General features: G+C 36.7%; 1 protein-coding gene across 4 annotated transcripts in view; it reads right to left on the bottom strand.

Moving 5' to 3' along the window:
• cmb (combover) overlaps nucleotides 1-12,364 on the bottom strand; it is a 522,232-nt gene that overhangs the window by 43,877 nt on the left and 465,991 nt on the right. The window lies entirely within an intron of this gene.

Raw genomic sequence — 12,364 nt, 5'->3', positions numbered from 1 at the left:
TAATGAAAAACAACGGTGCACAGTAATGTTGTGTATTCTCGCCGACGGAACCAAATTGCCGCCGTACATTGTTCTCAAGCGAAAGGCGCTTCCTAAGAATCTACCCGCTGGAGTTATCGTCAGATCTCAGAACTTTGGCTCGAGGGACAGTTCACTTGTGGAAGACTGGGTAGAGTGCGTCTGGCAACGTCACCCTGGTGCATTATTGGGACAAAAGAGCTTGCTTGTTCTTGACTGTTACTGCGGCCAAACAACAGATGCAGTGATGAAACATATCAAGGATGGGAAAACCGACCTAGCAGTCATTCCGGGCGGGATAACGTCTATGCTACAGCCGCTGGATATCTGCGTGAACCGTCCATTTAAAACAGCCTTGAAACAGCTCTATACAGAATGGATAGCAGCTGATAATCACACAATGACGCTAACTGGTCGCGTTCAGCGCCCGAAAGTTCAGCTGCTGTGTTCGTGAATTTTGACGGCATGTGATCGTATCCCTGCAGACCTCATACGGAAGAGCTTCAGGAAATGTAGCTTTTCTAACGCCATGGATGGCAGCGATGACGACAGTTTGTGGGAAGGTGATGGTGATGAAAGTTGCAAAGTTGGTACGATGATGGTGATGATGATGATGATGATGATGATGAATGAACTCGGATATTGTTCTGGAAATGTTTGTTTACTTTTATTTGTATTTTCTAATCACTTGACGTGTGTTAGTAAAGATTGTAAATAATGTTGACTCGACTTTCTTAAAAAATTTTGTTCTTTCAAAATAAGGGTGCGGGTCTTATTTGGTGGCAGGTGGTATTCAAGATTATACGGTATTTATTGAATATCTCCCTTGGTAAGTTATTCCAATCCCTAACTCCCCTTCATACAAACGAATATTTGCCCCAATTTGTCCTCTTTGAATTTCAACTTTATCTTCATATTGTGATCTTTCCTACTTTTAAAGACACAACTCAAACTTATTTGTCTACTAAAGTCATTCCACACCATCTCTCCACTGACAGCTTGGAACATACCACTTAGACGAGCAGCTCATCTTCTTTCTCCCGAATCTTCCCAGCCCAAACTTTGCAACATTTTTGTAACGCTACTCTTTTGTCGGAAATCACCCAGAACAAATCGAGCTGCTTTTCTTTAAATTTTTTCCAGTTCTTGAATCAAGTAATCCAGGGTGAGGGTCCCATACACTGGAACCATACTCTAGTTGGGGTCTTACCAGAGACTTGTATACCCTCTCCTTTACATCTTTACTACAACCCCTAAACACCCTCATAACCATGTGCAGAGGTCTGAACCATTTATTTACAATCCCATTTGTGTGATTACCCCAATGAAGATCTTTCCTTATATTAACACCTAGGTACTTACAGTGAGCCCCATAAGGAACTTTCACCCCATCACTGCAGTAATTAAAACTGAGAGGACTTTTCCTATTTGTGAAACTCACAACCTGACTTTTAACCCCGTTTATCATCATACCACTGCCTGCTGTCCATCTCAAAACATTATCATGGTCATTTTGCAGTTGCTCACAATCTTGTAATTTATTACTCTACACAGAATAACATCATCTGCAAAAACCCCTATCTCTGATTAAATTTCTTTACTCATATCATCTATATATATATATATATACACAAGAAAACATAAAGGTCCAATAATACTGCCTTGAGGAATTCCCATCTTAATTATTACAGGGTATGATAAAGCCTTGCCTACTCTAATTCTCTGAGATCTATTTTCAAGAAATACAGCAACCCATTCAGTCACTCTTCTGTCTAGTCCAATTGCACTCACTTTTGCCAGTAGTCTCCCATGATCCACAATATCAAATGCTTTAGACAGGTCAATCACGATACAGTCCATTTGACCTCCTGAATCCAAGATATCTGCTATAACTTGCTGGAATCCTACAAGTTGAGCTTCAGTGGAATAACCTTTCCTAAACCTTCTATCGAACCAGTTATTAATTTCGCAAACATGTCTAATGTAATCAGAAAGAATGTCTTCCCAAAGCTTACACATGCAACGCATGTCAAACTTACTGGCCTGTAATTTTCAGTTTTATGTCTATCACCCTTTCCTTTATGCACAGGAGCTACTATAGAAACTGCCCATTCAATTGGTATAGCTCTTCCATGCGAACAGTAATCAAATAAGTACTTCAGATATGGTACTAAATTCCAACTAATTGTCTTTAATATATCCCCAGAAATCTTATCAATTCCAGCCGCTTTCCTAGTTTTCAACTTTTGTATCTTATTGTAAATATCATTTTTATCAGGTGTAAATTTTAATATTTTTTTAGCATTATTCATCTCCTCTATCTGGACATTATCCTTGTAACTGACAATCTTTACATACTGACTGAATACTTCTGCCTTTTGAACATCCTCACATACACACTCCCCTTGTTCATTAATTATTCCTGGAATGTCCTTTTTGGAACCTGTTTCTGCCTTGGAGTACCTATACAAACCCTTCCATTTATCACTAAAATTTCTATGACTCCCAACTATGCTTGCCATCATGTTATCCTTAGCTGACTTCTTTGCTAGATTCAGTTTCCTACTAAGTTCCTTTAATTTCTCCTTACTTTCACAACCATTTCTAACTCTATTTCTTTCAAATCTGCACCTTCTTCTTAGTCTCTATTTCTTTCTTATAATAAGGTGGGTCTTTACCATCCCTTACCACCTTTAAAGGTACAAACCTGTTTTCACATTCCTCAACAATTGCTTTAAACCCATCCCAGAGCCTGTTAAATTTTTATTTACCGTTTTCCAACAATCATAGTTACTTTTTAAAAACTCCCCCATGCCTGTTTTATCAGCCATAAGGTACTGCTTAATATTCCCACTTTTAAGACCTTCCTTTCTATCACATTTATTTTTAACTATAACAAAAACAGCTTCATGATCACTAATAAAATCTATTACTTCAGTTTCTTTATAGAGCTCATCTGGTTTTACCAGCATCACGTCCAGGATATTCTTCTCTCTAGTTGGTTCCACCACTTTCTGAATCAGCTGTCCTTCCAATATTAACTCATTTGCCATTTGTTGGTCATGCTTCCTGTCATTCACATTACCTTCCCAGTTGACATTTGGTAAATTCAGATTTACAAGTAATGAAAATCATTTTATTTTCCGTATTGAAAGAATCTCAATAATAATATATGAAAATTTATTGGACTCCAACCTATTCAATACATTACAGGATGTTAACACTTTTAATTAAACATCGTTAAAATGGAGACATGTTTCACCCCCCATGTGGGGCATCATCAGTCATATCAAAGCACCTCAAAATTAAACCAGACGTCTGGTTGGAAATTATGAACATAATATGTAAGAGAACACATTAAAAAACACGTACACGGTCCTGTCAAATGAAATAACAATAGACTAGTTACACATAGTAAAATACGCTAGTGGTTTCTTAATATTAAGATGAGGCCATCATATGTACAGTATAACAATGAAAGTAATCAAAGTCTATATGATATTGAGTTTGAAGGTAGTTCTACGTAGTATATACAAATTTTGGCAAAATAAAATACAATTTACAATTACAGTACACTTATTTATAATTGATAAAATTGATGAGGTAAAACATTCCAATTTGTCTATTTGTGATTTGGCTCCAACCAAAATAATTCGCCCTAGGATTCATGAGGTAGTCAACTCCGTTGGTTACTCTCTATATGAATGGCGTGCACAGTGCAAGTGAACAGCTTTTGTTAATTATAAAATGAGGCTGTGCTAAGACAGAGTTGAAACAACACCGGCTTCAAATGAAGATAGTTAAAACATCATTAGATTCTTCCTAGTTGACTAGAGGTTTGCGTATATTTTTGTTGTTGAAGTGTGGGAAAGTCAGTTGTTGGTTGAATGGGCAACGGTCGAAAATGTTGTGCAGTGCAATCGGTGTTTGAGCTGTCCTACATGTGAGGGAATCTGAAAATGGAGGATTTGTCTTAATTAGTTAAGTGAAATGAACGGAAAAAGAGAAGAAAAAGGGGGAAATCGTTGAGAAATGAAAATGTGAAAGTTAAAGCTTACCTTGAAAGCTGTTGAGCTGTTACCTAATTGCTAGGAGGTTTGTGGAGCACTGGCTGTCGCTAATGTCCTGCTCCTCATGGAGCTGTGGGTATGTGATTGGCGCTTGGGGAGGAGTTGTGTGTATTGGAGGGAGAATAGGGGCGCAATGAGTTGAGCGGCTTAGTGAGGATGCTTGGAGAGCTTGTTCTGAGAACGTTGACAAGTCTTTTGTCTTTCAGATTTAAACTATTGAGCAAAAATATTAATTGTTCGTAAAGAGGGCTTCGGTTGTCTATTGGATCATTTAAATTTTTATTCTTATTATATTTTTGGTCCAAAAAATGTATAAATTTTTGAACTCTGTCATAAGCCTGCCTTTATCTAGTCTTTAAAATTTGGAGACCCTGTTCGATTGTTGTAAAACTATGTCCGGTGTCTTTCATATGGATGCTCATGGCTGAGTGTTTATTGTGCTTTTGGGCATTGAAATGTTCTGCATATCTAATTGCAAAGCTTCTACCAGTTTGACCGATATATGAACTGTTACATTCAGCACATTTCAGTCTATAAATGCCAGAGCCCGAAAATTTATTGTTGTCCGAGTTTATCTTATTGTGGTTGAAAAATAGCTTTTGATTAGAATTATTGGTCTTATAGGCTACCTTAATATCATGTTTTTTTAAAGGGGTAGCGATTTGATGTATAATGGGGTTAATGTAGGTGAAAGATGCATATTTAGGCTTATTAATTTTATTGGGGAGAGGTTCGTGGCCAATTTCAATTTCACTTTATTGATTATTTTCTTTCTATTTCTTTTATGGTATTTAATTCTTTTTTTAAATTGACGGTTGACACGGGAATTTTTAACGCTCTGTACACTAAACTGTAAAACGAGGCTTGTTTTTGCGATTGTGGGTGAAGAGAATTTTGTTTTATGGTTGTGGGAGTGAATGAAGGTTTTCTGTGAATCTGGAAATCGAAATTGTTTAAAGTCCTGGTGATTGTAATGTCTAAAAAAATTGATGAAATTATTGTCCTCATCTTCTTTAGTAAACTTGATGCAATTATCAAGGCTGTTTAAGTAAGTTAGTATGTCTTCACTATTGTTGCAGCTTTTGTCTATTATTGCTAATGTGTCATTGACATAGCGTAGCCAAAGACACAAGCCATTAATGCTGTTTGTTATTTTACTATTTTCGAGGTTGTCCATATAAATTTCGGCGAGTATTCCCGAAATGGGATCACCCATGGCTAGACCTTCTTGTTTTGTATATCTTATTATTGAATGTAAAATAATTGTTGTGAAGGACGAAGGTTAGTAATTTTAAGCATTCTTCTATTTCTAACTGACTTAAGGTGCTGTGTTTAGAAAGATTAGTTCATATGATTTCGATAGTTTTCTTAGCGGGAATGTTCGAGAACATATTGGTAATGTCAAATGAGCACATTATGTGGTTAGGCTGCAAATTAAATTTATTTAAAGTTTCACATAATTCTATTGAGTTTTTTATAGGGTGTTTATTGTGAAATGTGAAATGTTTCCTAAGGAATGTTTGGAGGAACTGAGAAGTTTTGTACGTTGGGCTGTTTCGGCCATTTATGATGGGTCGAATGGGAACGTCATTTTTATGTATTTTTGGCAGTGATCTGACGGTGGGTAATTTGGGAGTTTGAGAACAGTGAAATTATTGATGTTGGAAACTTCTTTTACAAGGGTGGGTAATTTCTTTTTTATCTCATATCTCACGTCATTTTGTCTGTCGAAGGGAATTTGTTTATTTATGTTGGATTCAACTTCGGCTATTGTGGTAATTATGTCCTCGGCTTTATGTGGACTAGGCCAATTATATTTTAGGCCTTGGTCAAAGAAATGAATTTCATTATCCGAAAATGTGGTGTTAGATAAATTGATGGTGGTTGGAGTGTTTTTCCATGAGGGGGTGAAAGTTTCTCTATTTTTGTTTTGGTTTAAGGATTTAGCTTTCTCTTCTAATAGACATGTCAACTTGTGGTCTAAGGTTTTTGTTTTTTGTCTAATATGTTCTGCAATTTACGTGCAATGTGTCTTTGGTATGAGCTCCATTCGAGAGGTGATAATGATTGAGCAGTGATCAAATGTTCCCGGTAAAGCTGCAGGTTTAGTAGGGATTTTTTTTCTATACATTAGTTTAATTTCATTTCTAAGCCAGATGGTGTTGACTTTATTTTGGACGTCTTGAGATTTGAGTGTTGGAATGTTTTTCCTTTGAGTTGATTTTAAGAAATTAGGCAAACAAACCCACGAATTAAAAAAAAAAAGTAGACACCAATAATGTTATAGTAACGAAAGCCGACAAAAGCAATACCGTAGTCCTAATGAATAAACATGACTACCTCCAAAAAACGGAGGATTTCTTTTCCGATAATTCTTACTCAATAATTTCAAAAGATCCTATCTTAAAAACTCGGCGTAATTTTAAAACACTCCTAAAAAATTCACCCCTTTTTATTTAATGAGAACGAACATCAAAAACTCATCAACACGAAACCCAAATTACCCACCGTCAGATCACTGCCAAAAATACATAAAATTGACGTTCCCATTCGACCCATCATAAATATTACAAGTTATAAATCTCATTTTCCAACCGTATTGGAGTTCAGAGTATCAAATTATTATAATTAATGAACCACCTTTCCAATACACAAAATCCGTATATTTAGGATGAAACCATTTAATCACAAATTGGACATGTTTCACTCAACTTTGTGAGCATCATTAGCATGTTAACTATTGCATTGCATTGTGAGCATCATCAGCATGTTAACTATTGCTGATGATGCTCACAAAGTTGAGTGAAACATTTCCAATTTGTGATTAAATGGTTTCATCCTAAATATAAGGATTTTGTGTATTGGAAAGGTGGTTCATTAATTATAATAATTTGATACCATCATAAATAGCCGAAACAGCCCAATGTACAAAACTTCTCAGTTCCTCCAAACATTCCTTAGGAAACATTTCACATTTCACAATAAACACCCTATAAAAAACTCAATAGAATTATGCGAAACTTTAAATAAATTTAATTTGCAGCCTAACCACATAATGTGCTCATTTGACATTACCAATATGTTCTCGAACATTCCCGCTAAGAAAACTATCGAAATCATATGAACTAATCTTTCTAAACACAGCACCTTAAGTCAGTTAGAAATAGAAGAATGCTTTAAATTACTAACCTTCGTCCTTCACAACAATTATTTTACATTCAAAAATAAGATATACAAACAAGAAGGTCTAGCCATGGGTGATCCCATTTCGGGAATACTCGCCGAAATTTATATGGACAACCTCGAAAATAGTAAAATAACATACAGCATTAATGGCTTGTGTCTTTGGCTACGCTATGTCAATGACACATTAGCAATAATAGACAAAAGCTGCAACAATAGTGAAGACATACTAACTTACTTAAATAGCCTTGATAATTGCATCAAGTTTACTAAAGAAGATGAGGACAATAATTTCATCAATTTTTTAGACATTACAATCACCAGGACTTTAAACAATTTCGATTTCCAGATTCACAGAAAACCTTCATTCACTCCCACAACCATAAAACAAAATTCTCTTCACCCACAATCGCAAAAACAAGCCTCGTTTTACAGTTTAGTGTACACAGCGTTAAAAATTCCCGTGTCAACCGTCAATTTAAAAAAAGAATTAAATACCATAAAAGAAATAGAAAGAAAATAATCAATAAAGTGAAATTGAAATTGGCCACGAACCTCTCCCCAATAAAATTAATAAGCCTAAATATGCATCTTTCACCTACATTAACCCCATTATACATCAAATCGCTACCCCTTTAAAAAAGCATGATATTAAGGTAGCCTATAAGACCAATAATTCTAATCAAAAGCTATTTTTCAACCACAATAAGATAAACTCGGACAACAATAAATTTTCGGGCTCTGGCATTTATAGACTGAAATGTGCTGAATGTAACAGTTCATATATCGGTCAAACTGGTAGAAGCTTTGCAATTAGATATGCAGAACATTTCAATGCCCAAAAGCACAATAAACACTCAGCCATGAGCATCCATATGAAAGACACCGGACATAGTTTTACAACAATCGAACAGGGTCTCCAAATTTTAAAGACTAGATAAAGGCAGGCTTATGACAGAGTTCAAAAATTTATACATTTTTTGGACCAAAAATATAATAAGAATAAAAATTTAAATGATCCAATAGACAACCGAAGCCCTCTTTACGAACAATTAATATCTTTGCTCAATAGTTTAAATCTGAAAGACAAAAGACTTGTCAACGTTCTCAAAACAAGCTCTCCAAGCACCCTCACTAAGCCGCTCAACTCATTGCGCCCCTATTCTCCCTCCACTACACACAACTCCTCCCCAAGCGCCAATCACATACCCACAGCTCCGCCTTCTCAAATCCACTCCCCTTCTCTAAGACGTCACACGTACAACACAAGGAGCAGGACATTAGCGACAGCCAGTGCTCCACAAACCTCCTAGCAATTAGGTAACAGCTCAACAGCTTTCAAGGTAAGCTTTAACTTTCACATTTTCATTTCTCAACGATTTCCCCCTTTTTCTTCTCTTTTTCCGTTCATTTCACTTAACTAATTAAGACAAATCCTCCATTTTCAGATTCCCTCACATGTAGGACAGCTCAAACACCGATTGCACTGCACAACATTTTCGACCGTTGCCCATTCAACCAACAACTGACTTTCCCACACTTCAACAACAAAAATATACGCAAACCTCTAGTCAACTAGGAAGAATCTAATGATGTTTTAACAATCTTCATTTGAAGCTGGTCTTGTTTTAACTCTGTCTTAGCACAGCCTTATTTTATAATTAACAAAAGCTGTTCACTTGCACTGTGCACGCCATTCATATAGAGAGTGACCAACGGAGTTGACTACCTCATGAATCCTAGGGTGAATTATTTTGGTTGGAGCCAAATCACAAATAGACAAATTGGAATGTTTTACCTCATCAATTTTATCAATTATAAATAAGTGCACAGTAATTGTAAATTATATTTTATTTTGCCAAAATCTGTATATACTACGTAGAACTACCTTCAAACTCAATATCATATAGACTTTGATTACTTTCATTGTTATACTGTACATATGATGGCCTCATTTTAATATTAAGAAACCACTAGCGTATTTTACTATGTGTAACCAGTCTATTGTTATTTCGTTTAAGACAGGACCTTGTACGTGTTGTTTAATGTATTCTTTCTTACATATTATGTTCATAATTTCCAACCAGACGTCCGGTTTAATTTTGAGGTGCTTTGATATGACTGATGATGCCCCACATGGGGCATGTCTCCATTTTAACGATGTTTAACTAAAAGTGTTAACATCCTGTAATGTATTGAATAGGTTGGAGTCCAATAAATTCTCTTATATTATTATTGAAATTCAGATTTCCCGCTACAGTCACATTCCTTTCCATGTCGTTTCTCACATAGCTAATTGTATGTATGTATGTATGTATGTATGTATGTATGTATGTTTCGAAGGCTGGTTGGATCCTCAACAGTTCCGCCATGAGCTGTCATATATGGCCTAGGCATCACTGAAGAGGCGTACTAGGGAAATAAGGGGTGAGGTAGTTTCCCGTTGCTTTTACACATCAGTCTGCCAAGCCCACGGAAATGCATGCACCAACCGACCCTATGAGCAACAGTTTCACACCATTCATAGCAGGGACTGGCTGCGTAAGGAATGGCAATACTAGTATCGCTCATTCCTCAGTCACTTTCATTTTGTCAAAGCCAAGGATAAGACAGAGACAGATCAATGAAAGTAACAAAATTGCTCTAGCCCATTCCAGAAGACTTAGTGCAGTGTAAACACTAGGTCTCGCAAGCAAAGGCATCATAGCTAATTATCTTATCAAATTATTCTGAATCAGTGTCAGCACTACCCTTTCCTGGTGTGTACACTCCAAAGACATCAAGTTGCTTATTATCTTTAGAAATGAGCCTTACAGCTAGAATTTCATGTTTGTCATCTTTAACTTTTTCGTAGCTTACAAATTCTTCTTTCATCAGAATGAATACTTTTCCCCCCTCCCATTCCTATCCTATCTCTACGAAACACACTCCAGTTCTGTGAGAATATTACTGCATCCATTATATAATTTCTCAGCCATGATCCAACTCCTATTACAATATCTGGTAAGTATATATCTATTAAATTACTTAGTTCTATTCCTTTCTTTACACTACTTCTACAGTTCAACACTAAACATTTTTATGTCATCCCTACTTGACTTCCAGATCTCTGTACCCTTATTACAGCTCCCTAGACCACCCCGTTTCCCTGAATGTACCTTATACGTATCACTGTGGTTTAAGTAAAGGCCATGCATTAAGATCTAGAAATCTCACTCCCAGTTTCCCACATACCCACTCTATAGTCTTATTTAAATCCTCAGTCAACCTCCAGTCAGTATCCCCCCTACACAGTATTCCACTGATAACAGTCTCCACTTCCTTAAACTTCACCTGTGCTGCATTTACCAGATCCCACACATCCCCATGTCATGGCATTTTGAATTCATGGGAACTGCACGCTTGAAATTTGAGTGCATTCTTGAATTTAAAGTGTGCTGGCGGCATGCTTTGTTCAAGAAGTAAACAATGTACTGTACAGCAGTTCATTGTTGGTGTTCTGTGATAGCAGTCATGGCTACAAAGTGAAGGAAAGTGCTTTTATCTTTGAAACAAAAGCTTGAATTAATTGAAAAGTCAAGAAAGGAGAATCAGTAAAGATATTAGTGAACGATAATGGGATTGGTAAAAACTAAGTTTTTACCGGGCGAGTTGGCCGTGCGCGTAGAGGCGCGCGGCTGTGAGCTTGCATCCGGGAGATAGTAGGTTCGAATCCCACTATCGGCAGCCCTGAAGATGGTTTTCCGTGGTTTCCCCATTTTCACACCAGGCAAATGCTGGGGCTGTACCTTAATTAAGGCCACGGCCGCTTCCTTCCAATTCCTAGCCCTTTCCTATCCCATCGTCGCCATAAGACCTATCTGTGTCGGTGCGACGTAAAGCCCCTAGCAAATAAAAACTAAGTTTCTTAGTTTTAACTGTATCAATACGGATGTACACGATGAAGTTCGTATATTGTACTAATGGGTTTGGTGTTCAGACAGTTACATACATTAATAATAACAAACAGAAACTCTTAGAATTCACTAGAAACTGCAGCAGTGAAGCAGGCCCCTCAAAACGGAAATGTATGAAGAAGTCGACTTCACGATAACTTGAATAGAACACTGTTAAAATGGTTTCATCAGAGGAGATCAGAAAGGATACAAATTTTGGGTTCTATGTGCACTGCAAAAGCAAAATGCTTCTCATGGGGCCTTAGGCTTGGAAGGCTCATTTTGTGCATCGTCAGGTTGGTTTATAAGGTTTAAAGAGCAATATGGAATAAGGGAAATTGCTGTGCAAGGCAAGTGCCAAAGTACAGATACCATTGCGGAGGATATATTTAAACAAGAATTTGAAAATTATGATTCAGAGGAGAATTTATCTCTTGACCAGATTTATAACGCAAATGAGTCTGGCATATAATGGAAAAGTTTATCATCCCGTACATTTGTTCATGAAGCAGAACAACATATACCAGGCTATAAATTCCCAAAAGAATGAATAACAGTATGTAATGTGCTATGCTAATGCTTCTGGAGGCCATAAAATGAAATTGTTTGCTAATAGGGAAGACTAAGAAACCTCAAGGTTTCAAAGGGAATGAAACTCGAAATATCCCATTGGTTTATTGTCACCAAAAAGCCAATGGATAAATCAAGAAACTTTCCATGATTGGTTTCACTCCCAAAGTTACATGTTGCGTTAGCTTGTTTCCCATGACGGAAAATATAAGTGTGAAATTTTTACCGCCATATGTGACACCGATTCTCCAACCCATGGATCTGGGTGTTATTGCATCAGTGAAGCAAATCTACCGTTCACAACTCTTAAGAGACTTGGGTGATGAATATGACAGCAGATGAGCATTCTGGAAGAGGCTTTCATTATTGGATGCTGTACATTGGTTTCAAAGGCTTGGGCTGCTATAAAGTCTGTAATGATTATGTGTTGATGGCGTCACCAGACATAGAAGGAAGTAATTTCCAGGGATTTTCTATACAAGATAATCAGTCATCTGACATAATAACTTTGATTTCCAGCATTAAAGAATATAAAACTGTAAGCACTGGAAATAATGAAAACTGGTTGCATGTGGACCAAGCTTCTAG

The sequence above is a fragment of the Anabrus simplex genome, chromosome 2 (genome assembly GCF_040414725.1).
Source record: "Anabrus simplex isolate iqAnaSimp1 chromosome 2, ASM4041472v1, whole genome shotgun sequence".
Classification (NCBI taxonomy): domain Eukaryota; kingdom Metazoa; phylum Arthropoda; class Insecta; order Orthoptera; family Tettigoniidae; genus Anabrus; species Anabrus simplex.
The sequence above is the reverse complement of the archived record's forward strand: the minus strand, read 5'-3'. Positions and strand labels throughout refer to the sequence as shown.